The sequence below is a fragment of the Hordeum vulgare genome, chromosome 7H, assembly GCF_904849725.1.
Source record: "Hordeum vulgare subsp. vulgare chromosome 7H, MorexV3_pseudomolecules_assembly, whole genome shotgun sequence".
In the NCBI taxonomy this organism is placed as follows: domain Eukaryota; kingdom Viridiplantae; phylum Streptophyta; class Magnoliopsida; order Poales; family Poaceae; genus Hordeum; species Hordeum vulgare.
Window position 1 is genome coordinate 571,400,487 of NC_058524.1, and position 10,707 is coordinate 571,411,193.

The following is a 10,707-nucleotide window of genomic DNA, read 5'->3' on the forward strand; positions in this document are numbered from 1 at the left end:
ATAATCATTAGGTTTGACACAAGAAAACAAAGATTCAATGGGAGTCACACCAAGCACTTTAAGATCTTCGTGATTCTCATCATGAGAACACGCCTTTTTAAGCCATTCATGTCTAGCACGAATTTGGGCGGTTCTTTCTTGGCTCTCAATCATGGAAACACACATAGCTTTCAAAGTTTCATCCATGTTGATTTTGGGAGGAGCACATCTAACTTTCAAAGCATCAACATCACTAGACATTCTATCAACGCTCTTAGCCAAATTGTCAATTTTGAGTAGCTTTTCCTCTATGGACGCATTGAAAATCTTTTGAGAGTTGATGAACTCTTTGATATTACTCTCTAGATCAGAGGGTAATCTATTGTAATTTCCATGAGTATTGTTGTAGGAGTTGCCAAAATTATTAGAGGAGTTACTAGGAAAAGGCCTAGGAACATAGTTTCCTCTAAAAGCATTGTTGTTGCCAAAGTTATTCCTACCAACAAAATTAACGTCCAAGCTAGCGTTGCTACTCTCAATCAAAGAAGACAAGGGCATATCATTAGGATCCAAAGGAGCACTTCTACTAGCAACCAAATTCATTAACTCATCCATCTTAGCACTCAATGAGTTAATTTCTTCTATAGCGTGTACCTTCTTACTAGTAGGTGACCTTTCAGTGTGCCACTGAGAGTAGTTTTTCATGATGTTGTCTAGGAGTTTTGTGGCTTCCCCTAACGTGATTTCCATGAACGTTCCACCTGAGGCGGAGTCCAAGATATTTCTAGAAGCGAAATTCAAGCGAGCGTAAAAGATTTGTATAATCATCCAAAGACTCAAGCCATGAGCGGGACAATTTATAATCATTAATTTCATTCTCTCCCAAGATTGTGCAACGTGTTCATGATCAAGTTGCTTGAAATTCATGATATCATTACGGAGAGAGATAATCTTAGCCGGCGGAAAATACTTGGATATATAAGAATATTTGCACTTATTCCAAGAATCGGTACTATTTTTGGGCAAAGAAGAAAACCAAGTTTTTGCACGATCTCGCAATGAGAAAGGAAAAAGCTTCAATTTAATCACGTCATTATCCACATCTTTATTCTTTTGCATATCGCAAAGCTCAGTGAAGGTATTGAGATGGGATGCGGCATCTTCACTAGGAAGGCCGGAGAATTGTTCTTTCATAACAAGATTCAGCAAAGCAGCATTGATTTCGTATGACTCCGCACTAGTGGCGGGAGCAATCGGAGTACTAATAAAATCATTATTATTAGTATTCGAGAAGTCACAAAGTTTGATGTTTTCATTCATGGTGACTTCGGCAAGCAAGCAAGCACACAAGAAAACAAAGATTAAGCGGGAAAAAAGGGCGAACGAAAAGGCGAACGAAAAAGGCAAATTGTGAAGTGGAGGAGAGGAAAACGAGAGGCAACTCGCAAACAAAGTAAATGCAAGAGATGAGTTTGCGACACGTACTTGGATGTGTTCTTGAATTGATCTTCTTCCCCGGCAATGGCGCCAGAAATTCTTCTGCAACGGCAACGGACAATAGCGCCAGAAATTGACACGTTGACGGAGACTCGGCTTGCATTGATTTTTCCCTTCAAGAGGAAAGGGTGATGCAGCACAGGAGCAGTAAGTATTTCCCTCAGTTTGGGAACCAAGGTATCGATCCAGAAGGACGGTCTCGTCAAGTCTAGTGTACCTGCGCAAACACAAACAAGCTTGCACCCAACGCTTCAAAGGGGTTGTCAATCCCTTCAAGATTGTTTGCAAAGTGAGATCTGAAGGCGGAAAGTGCAACGAAGTAAAAAGTATAAGGCTGAAAATATGGTATGGAGTAGACCCTGGGGGCCATAGTGTTCACTAGAGGCTTCTCTCATAATAACAAATATCACGTTGGGTGAACAAATTACTGTCGAGCAATTGATAGAACCGCGCAAAGTCATGACGATATCTAAGGCAATGATCATACATATAGGCATCACGTCCGAGACAAGTAGACCGATACTTTCTGCATCTACTACTATTACTCCACACATCGACCGCTATCCAACATGCATCTAGTGTATTGAGTTCATGACGAACAGAGTAACGCCGTAAGCAAGATGACATGATGTAGAGGGATAATCTCAAACCAATGATGAAAACCCCATCTTTTTACCCTTGATGGCAACAATACGATGTGTGCCTCGCTACCCCTTCTGTCACTGGGTGAGGTCACCGCACGGTATGAACCCAAAACCAAGCACTTCTCCCATTGCAAGAATCATAGATCTGGTTGGCCAGAAAAAACCCACAACGCGAAGAGAATTACAAGGATATGAAATCATGCATAAGAGAGATCAGAAGAAGCTCAAATAAGATTCATATATAATCTGATCATAAATCCACAATTCATTGGATCTCGACAAACACATCGCAAAAGAAGATTACATCGGATAGATCTCCATGAAGATCATGGAGAACTTTGTATTGAAGATCCAAGAGAGAGAAGAAGCCATCTAGTTACTAGCTATGGACCCGTAGGTCTATGGTGAACTACTCACGCATCATCGGAGAGGTCATGGTGTTGATGAAGAAGCCCTCCGTGTCCGAATCCCCCCTCCGGCAGGGCACCAGAACATGCCCCAGATGGGATCTTGCGGAGACAGAAGCTTGCGGCGGCGGAAAAGTACTTTCGATGATCTCCTGATTTTTTTGGGATTTTTAGGGAATATATAGGCGCAACCCCTAGGGCAAAGGGCGTCCAGGGGGCCCACAAGCCTCTGGGCCGCGGCCTCCCCCTGGCCGCGGGGTGAGGGCTTGTGGGCCCCCCTTCCTTGGCTCTCAAGTCTCCTGATCTTCTTCCGTTACGGAAAAATTCTTTTCGGGGATTTTATTCCGTTTGGACTCCGTTTTAAAATCTCCTCTGAAAGGGGTCAAAAACATGGAAAAACAGGAACTAGCACTTGGCACTGAGTTAATAAGTTAGTCTCAAAAAATATATAAAAGGCATGCAAAACATCCAAAGTTTGACAAGATAATAGCATGAAACCATCAAAAATTATAGATACATTGGAGACGTATCAGTGTTTACTGAGTTGTTGCTCCAAAGCGTAACACCTCACTACCAGGTTGTGCAAACAATTGTTCTATTCGTCTATGTGGAAAAAATCTCCCTAATTTAACTCCCCTTACATAAATATTCAGATGTGAGAGAATATCATGCTAATATTTAGATCCTTAAGAATATAATTTTTTATTTCGTCAAAGGCATCGTAGAACGCTTCCGATCTCTTCCAAAACCACCGGCCCTATCTCGTCCACCCTAAAATATAGCAGACATGGAGACTCATATGTCCAGACCAATGCGATCATCTTGTGGATGCTTGATGGGTGGACCAGTAAGTGTTGCATTGAGCCATCAAAGAGGTTAGTAGGGTACATACTGACCAGAGTAAAGTTGGAAATTTATGTTTCTATTTATGCACACATTTCGAAATATCAAGAGGGCATGGCTAGCCCTCTAAAATCAAGAATTCCTGTATTAAAAGAAACCACATTACATGATTGTATCTCATGTTAGAACTGTGAAGAATGTGCTATTCTATAATTCCAGGACCATATTGGCAAGACAAATAGAAAACAACATTGCGTTGTGCTTAAATAGGTAGAGAAATTCCTTATTTACTTTGTGGTCCAACCGTTTGTGGTTGTTGATCCATAGAGAATCTTTTTGTTATGGCAGCGATTATTTTGCACCATATGAGAACAATGTAATATCGTTCTACTGTTGTACCATAGCACCAAAGCAACGGTAGTTGTCATCATATTACAAGGTTTTTAAAAATCCCTAATGATGTAGAAATCACATCTTCGATGTTAGAAACATGAACGATTTTGGGGCTCCAAGCAAATCAGCATTGAGTCAGGTTGTTTGTAAACATAGTATATATGTCTATATAAGTATTAATATGAGCTCAAATTGGCCCTTATAATAGAACAGGGAACGGGGTTCTTATATCTTTCTTTGTTTATGCAGAATCACACCAGCTCATGATAGCAAGCACATCAATGTCTCGTCCACCCTAACGTATAGCAGACATGGCGACTCCTACGTGCAGGCCACCGTTAACATCTTGCGGATGCTTGACGGGTGGACCAGTGAGGGTTCCAGCGTCCGGTGTGAACTGAAAGAAGAGTTTTGGAGGATGGGATGCAGGAGGTGCATCTCCAATTGCAAGCATCCGAGTATTATCGGTCAGGTCGAGACTGTAAGATGTGTCATCTCTATAAATGTTAAAATCCAATCAATTTGTGTTGTTGTAATTCGTGTTTATTTTTGACTTAGATGATTAGAAGCGTTCGATTCAGGGACACGAACTTGGTACCGTAAACTCATGTGGTCCAAACCTGTTCGGTTGAGAACTGATGTAAACACAAGACCTGTATGGGCTATGACGCTCTACTATATGGTTAGTATTTAATAAATTTATGTTTGTGGCAAATGGTGGAGATAACATTTTTTCATTCACTCCTGTACATGTAGCTTTTGCCTATGTATCTTAGAATATATACCTCGACATGATGAATGTAGATATTGAACAGTCTTGTATTATTATATTAAGATGGGAGCATTAGTCGTGAAATAACAGATAACACAAACTTGGCAAAGTAAAATCGATTATCAAAAATCCTAGTGATTATTGTCACGTGGAGACGACATAATTAAGAAAAAGTGCAACATATATGAAGTAGCTTTAATGTTTTATTGGATGCACGCGTAGGAGGCCATCTCTTTATTTTTCTTGCAAAATTTTGAAACATCCATGAAGTAGCTTGAATCTTTTATTGGATGGATGCGTAGGAGACCATGTCTTTTTTTTCTGCAAAAGATTAGGAATTCAAAGTTTAGCATGTATGTTAAAAAAATAGTTGGAGTGTTAGATAATTGATAGTTAGTTTAGTACTTACAATGAAGACCAACCACGAGTTTTGTCGATGCCAAGGTTGCTAGTGCATTAGCCATTTTTTCTTTTGGAGACACTGCTAGAAGAGGTCCATTATATTGTACTTCAATGCTGCTGCTGCTGTTGTTTGTATCTATTGTTGTTATCTTTATTGGTAGGTAGTCAACAATGTCAATACAAATCTGACACATGGTGTGCACTAAGTGTTCGTTGGATTGTTTTAGAGTAGCCATATATCTGGTTTTGACATCGGTACTTTCATTGAATAAGTTTTTAAAGGTTGTGGCTGCAAATAGTTTTCTTCGTAGATCCAAAACTTTAGTGTAATTTGCATCATCAACATGAACCCTGCATTTGGTTATAAGGTGTGTGATGGCAGTCTGGCATGCATTTTCTAATGCATAATGTATGCGCTGTGCAGCGTCCCCGTAGAATTTTTCCTTGTTTGTAAAACCATTTCCTTCAGTTGGTGGCACCTCTAATTCTATCCAACCTATTATCTGGATTGTGGATTCATGTATACATCCACTGGAGTATATAGATAATCCAAGTGTGTGTGTTATCTCTGTTAGAATGATATGTCTAGAAACCTTTGCCTTTGCTCACACCTAAATATTGAATTGATAGTTTTAACAATTATTATGGAATAGTTATATCTGATAATTTAGTATGGTAAGAAGTACTTACACCAGGTACATGTATAAGTTCTGGTTTTGGATCTTCATATAGTTCATTAGGAGTGGGTTCCTTTCTCTTTTCTTGTGAAGATACTGGAGGCACCTAAATAATGAATTGAAAGTTTTAAAAATTAATATTGATTAGTTATATCTGATAATTGAGTATGATTAGTAGTACTTACATTAGGTACATGTATATGTTCTGGTTTTGGATCTTCATCTGGTTCATTAGGAGTGGGTTCCTTTCTCTTTCCTTGTGAAGATACTGCAGGCATTTTCAAGGTAATTGGACATGGAAGTATCCTTGTATGATTTGTACCTAGTTGTTTACTTCCAGATGGTTTTTCCTACAAGAAAAATTGATTATAAAATATATATTAGTAACACACGCAGTTTAAAAAGAATGATGTTGGGTTATGTAGCTGATGGTACCTCATTGTCGCTGCTTAGTTCGTCAATAGATTGAAGGCCGGCTTTGCAATGAGTTTTGCAAATTGGGTCTGTGGAACAGTATTTCATCTGCACGAAAGATAAACATTATTTCGTCACGAATAAAAGAAGAATGGAAAAGATATGAACAGGGCATGGTATGAAGGCAATGTACCTTGTCGTACAAAATTCTAGTTCTGGTTCTGAGATTGTGTGTACTTATAGTTGCAGGTTATGCCAAGAGACAGATTAATGATCATTACATCATTTTTAATGGTGGGCAATAATTAAGTTTTATTGAGTTTCAGTTTTCATTATTTATAACGTACTTGTAACTATTGAGGAAGGAAAAAAATTAAGTATTTATTTAATGATCAATTATTCTGTACAAAGAAAGAAAGCTATGGTTTATGTGGATGTCTTGTCGTACTGTCTTAAATTAGGATTGGAAGCGCGGACGGCCACCTATCTAATCTATCATGTTCCACTTGCATCAAGGCTCCGATGAACTTCCACCATCCTGGCCAGAGCCACAACCTGGAGTGAGTTGAGAAGAATTAAATACCAGGATAAATAATCTGAGAATATACGTCTTACTATACAACCCTACAGTTTCATATTTGCAAGTTTGAAACCATTTTTTCACTTATGAAGTTGACCCATAGCACATATGTCATTATTTGTTGGATAAATCTGTTAAAAAGTTACATTTTGGTATATGCTGCATCACATGAATAATTTGAAGGTGCAGGGCACACGGAGCACCTTTGCGTGCCATGGTGCTCAATAACTGCAATTGGTGCTCCAATCCGTAACACCTCACTACTAGGCCGTAGAAACAATGCTTCTATTCCTCTACCTGGAACAAATCTCCCTAATTAACATTCTGTTTCAAAAATATTCAGATCTGAAAGAATATCATTCAAATATTCTGATCCGAAAGAATATCATTCTTGATTTGGGACAAGCTTCCACCATCCCGGGCACAGCCACAAGCTGGAGTGAGTTGAGAAGATTCAAATACCAGGATAAATAATCTGAGACTATAAGTCTTACTATACAACCCTATAGTTTCAGATTTGCGAGTTTGAAACCATTTTATCACTTATGAAGTTGACCCATAGCACATATGTCATTATTTGTTGGATCAATCTCCTAAATAGTTACATTTTGGTATGTTGCATCACATGATTCTTTTGAAGATGCAGGGCACACGGAGCACCTTTGCGTGCCATGGTGCTCAATAACTGCATATGGTGCTCCAATCCGTAACACCTCAGTACCAGCCCGAAGAAACAATGCTTCTATTCCTCTACCTGGAACAAATCTCCTTAAATAAAATTCTGTTTCAGAAATATTCAGATCTGAAAGAATATCATTCAAATATTCTGATCCGAAAGAATATCATTCTTGATTTTGTTAGAAGGCACGGTTCTTGAATCCAGGAAAATAATAGGTGGATGCCGGTTTCCACCAAGTTAAAGGCTAGGGTAGGGGGACACACCCATTGCCATGGCACTGATCGGGTCGCTAGAAAGTGCAAAGAATAAAGTTATAACACCTGAATTTTTTGCACTGATCAAAAAAATTGTAAGTTGAGAAGAAATAAATACCAGGATAAGGTATATGAAAGAACCCATCAACAAAGAGCTAATTCATTAGTAATGTACGTGCAACACTTCCAACAGTTATATAATGGAGACCGGTGAGCTTCAACGTCATTATGCAGCAGTTTGGGATGGTACACACCATCAGGAATATGAAGCTACATGAGTGCAGCGCCCTATGGATCCCTTTACCTCACAACAAATTTTGGAGCAGCTGTTGGTCTTGTTGCAAGGCTGCGAACGTAGGGAAGGCATCAGTGGGAGGCAAGCTTGTGGGCGAATACGGCATGGGGATGAATTAAATTAAAAAAAATACTTTAATAATTAAATATTTTTGACTGGATTTGCATTTTAAAAGCAATATGGACAGACCTGTTATTAGTTTTGTCCTAAATTTTTTGAACTTCGAAGCGACCGCGCAAAGGCTCCTCATCGGGTATTTTACACTTGTATTCTGTGTATATTCAGTTGCACTCTACGATGGCCAATATCCTTCTGTTGACCGTTGTAGCGATCCCTGGGATGTTGGTAATGTATTTTTTTGCGGGTTTATATTGTTCAATGAAACACTCACCTGTAGTGTTGTGCCTGCAACAATGGGAAGCCCTGTTTCCTTAGCTGCAGAAACCTCATCTCGCCTTTTGAGAGTCCACCTTCCTCCTGTAACAGCAAAGATATTGTGACATCCATTAGCTTACAGCCAAAAATAAGAGGATTTATTCTGAAATAATCTTCTAGTATGAAGATGATAACAATGGAAATATGTTGTCATTACTAAAGTTCACTCACAAAATAGTTCAACATGGCGATGATCAGCTGTGAGAACTTTTGCTCTAGGACCAACATCAACAACTAACAAGATCGAGAAGAAGCAAATAAACGGCAGGAATTTGAAAGAGCTCAGGAGTTGGCTACCATCAAGTGACCATGGTAGATCGATGGTACCTGAACAAGGTGTTCGCTTTCGGCGTCCATGGTGCTGGTGGCTTCGTCCAGGAGGAGCACCCGCGGGTTCATCAGCAGAGCTCTCGCGATGGCGACCCGCTGCTTCTGCCCGCCGGATAACCTGATGTCGCGCTCTCCGACGATCCGTCTTGTACTGGTCTGGGAAGCCGCATATGAAGTCATGCGCGTTCACCATTTTCTGCACCCGCAAGTTATTCAGGTCCTACGATCCTGACTCCTGAGAGATATGCTTAAGAATAGTTCCAAAATTCAGTTACTCACAACCGCGTTCTCAACGTCGGCGGAGCTCGCTTTGCCCTCCAATCCATAAGCAATGTTCTCTTCAATGGGGCAGTTGAAGAGTGTAGGCTCCTGGCTAACTATGCTTACCTGAAATCATTTGGTTCAGAAACAAATTGAACATCTGAGGGAGGAAAAAATAATTCTGAAGCGAGATATACAGTTATAGAAAAAGTTTTAAAAAAATTGTATAGAAAAGAGTTGGAAGGCACTAATACCATTTGATGGAGATATTGATGTGAAATTTCTACCAGAGGCACTCCATTTAGCAAGATCCTTCCCTTTATAGGGTCATAGAACCTTTCAATCAAATATGCAATTGTAGTTTGCAGCAAAATGTAGAAACCCGGAAGTTATGATTGAGAGTCGCAAGTGAGAAACGGTTCATATTGTGTAACACCAAAACTTAGGAGCTTACATTTCCACCACCACTTGCCCCAACAAGTGCAACCTTTGAGCCTGAAGCTAGCTTCAATGTGATTCCCTGAAATATTGATGACACCAATATAAAATCTAATTGAGATCCGTCATGTATGCTTACTGAAAGTGTGTTTTAGTAAGTCATCCAAGTTATCCCAAACGCAGTAAAAATTCATAGGAAAAGAGCACCAGAGATGAGCATCAAAGAGTATATTTACCTTAAGAATCAGATGAGAAGGACGAGAAGGATATGCAAACCAGACATCGTCTAACTCAACTTCCCCATCATTTTCACTAAAATGGAAAATAATGTAAGGTTACTGCAGTACTACATAAGTAGAATCAACCAAGAAAGCTACACAATGAAACTCAGAGTAAAATGGAAGGAAATGACAATAATAAAAGGTAGGTATAGCATGCAACCTTTTCTAAAAAAAGGTATAGCGTGCAACATAGGCATAATCAACCAAGAAAACTGATGGGCAATGAAACTCACTTTTTTGGACATTTGTTCCCTGAATTTTTCATCGAGGAAATACGGTCAAGAAGTTGAAAAACTCTACGGCTTGAACCTGATGCCTTCATTACAGTTGTGTATAATCCTGACAAGGCAGAGATTGACGAGCCAACTGCATACTCAAGATATGGATGAATTGTTCAGAAAGGTCAGCATACACATAATCATGACAGTGAAAACAAAGGTTCCCCTTATAAACTTGATTGTTAGAACAGACTTGGAGATTTCCGGTTGCAGTATTGGTAGAATGCTGGGTTCAGTAAAAACAAAATTGATAATGCTGAATTTTCAGGATCTCTGAATCTTACCTGTAAGGCTGTATAAGATGAATGGCGTAAGAGCACCGGTTGTCATGTGACCATTGATGCTTAATCTAGCTCCATAAATAACAACAATGACAACCGACAGGGTTGATGCAGCATTAAGCCCTTCGGAAAATAGGCCAACAACTTTCTACACACAAAAAAAACTTAGTCCGATCATTATGCAAAATTGTTCCATTTTTGTTACATGAGCATTACAGTACTCACAGCTTGCTTGAGGCCGAGTTTCAGTGTCTCGTTTACTACCTTTTCTTCAGGTTAACAATTTTCATTTCCCCACCATTGTTAATTAATGTTTCCAGTAACACAGAGCTCATGTGTACAAACTATCAAGTATCAGGATGCTTACACGTTTTGAGCAAAAACGCGAGTGGAAGGGTGACTCGTCATGCATTGTTTAAGATCCATCGCATCTGCATCCGCATCGTGACTATTGTCCTGTTAAAAAATACTCTGTCTATTAGCACTAATTAGATATAGACATCAAATATCATGGAAATCAAATCTAGTTCCTAATTATTGGTTTATTTTTCCAGTGGCCTTCCTTCA

The 10,707-nt window shown here is 39.4% G+C and overlaps 1 pseudogene; it reads right to left on the reverse strand.

Annotated features, from left to right (window-relative positions):
• Positions 1 to 4,058: 4,058 nt before the first annotated feature.
• LOC123409334 lies at positions 4,059 to 10,204 on the reverse strand (annotated as a pseudogene).
• Between the last annotated feature and the right edge of the window lie 503 nt (positions 10,205 to 10,707).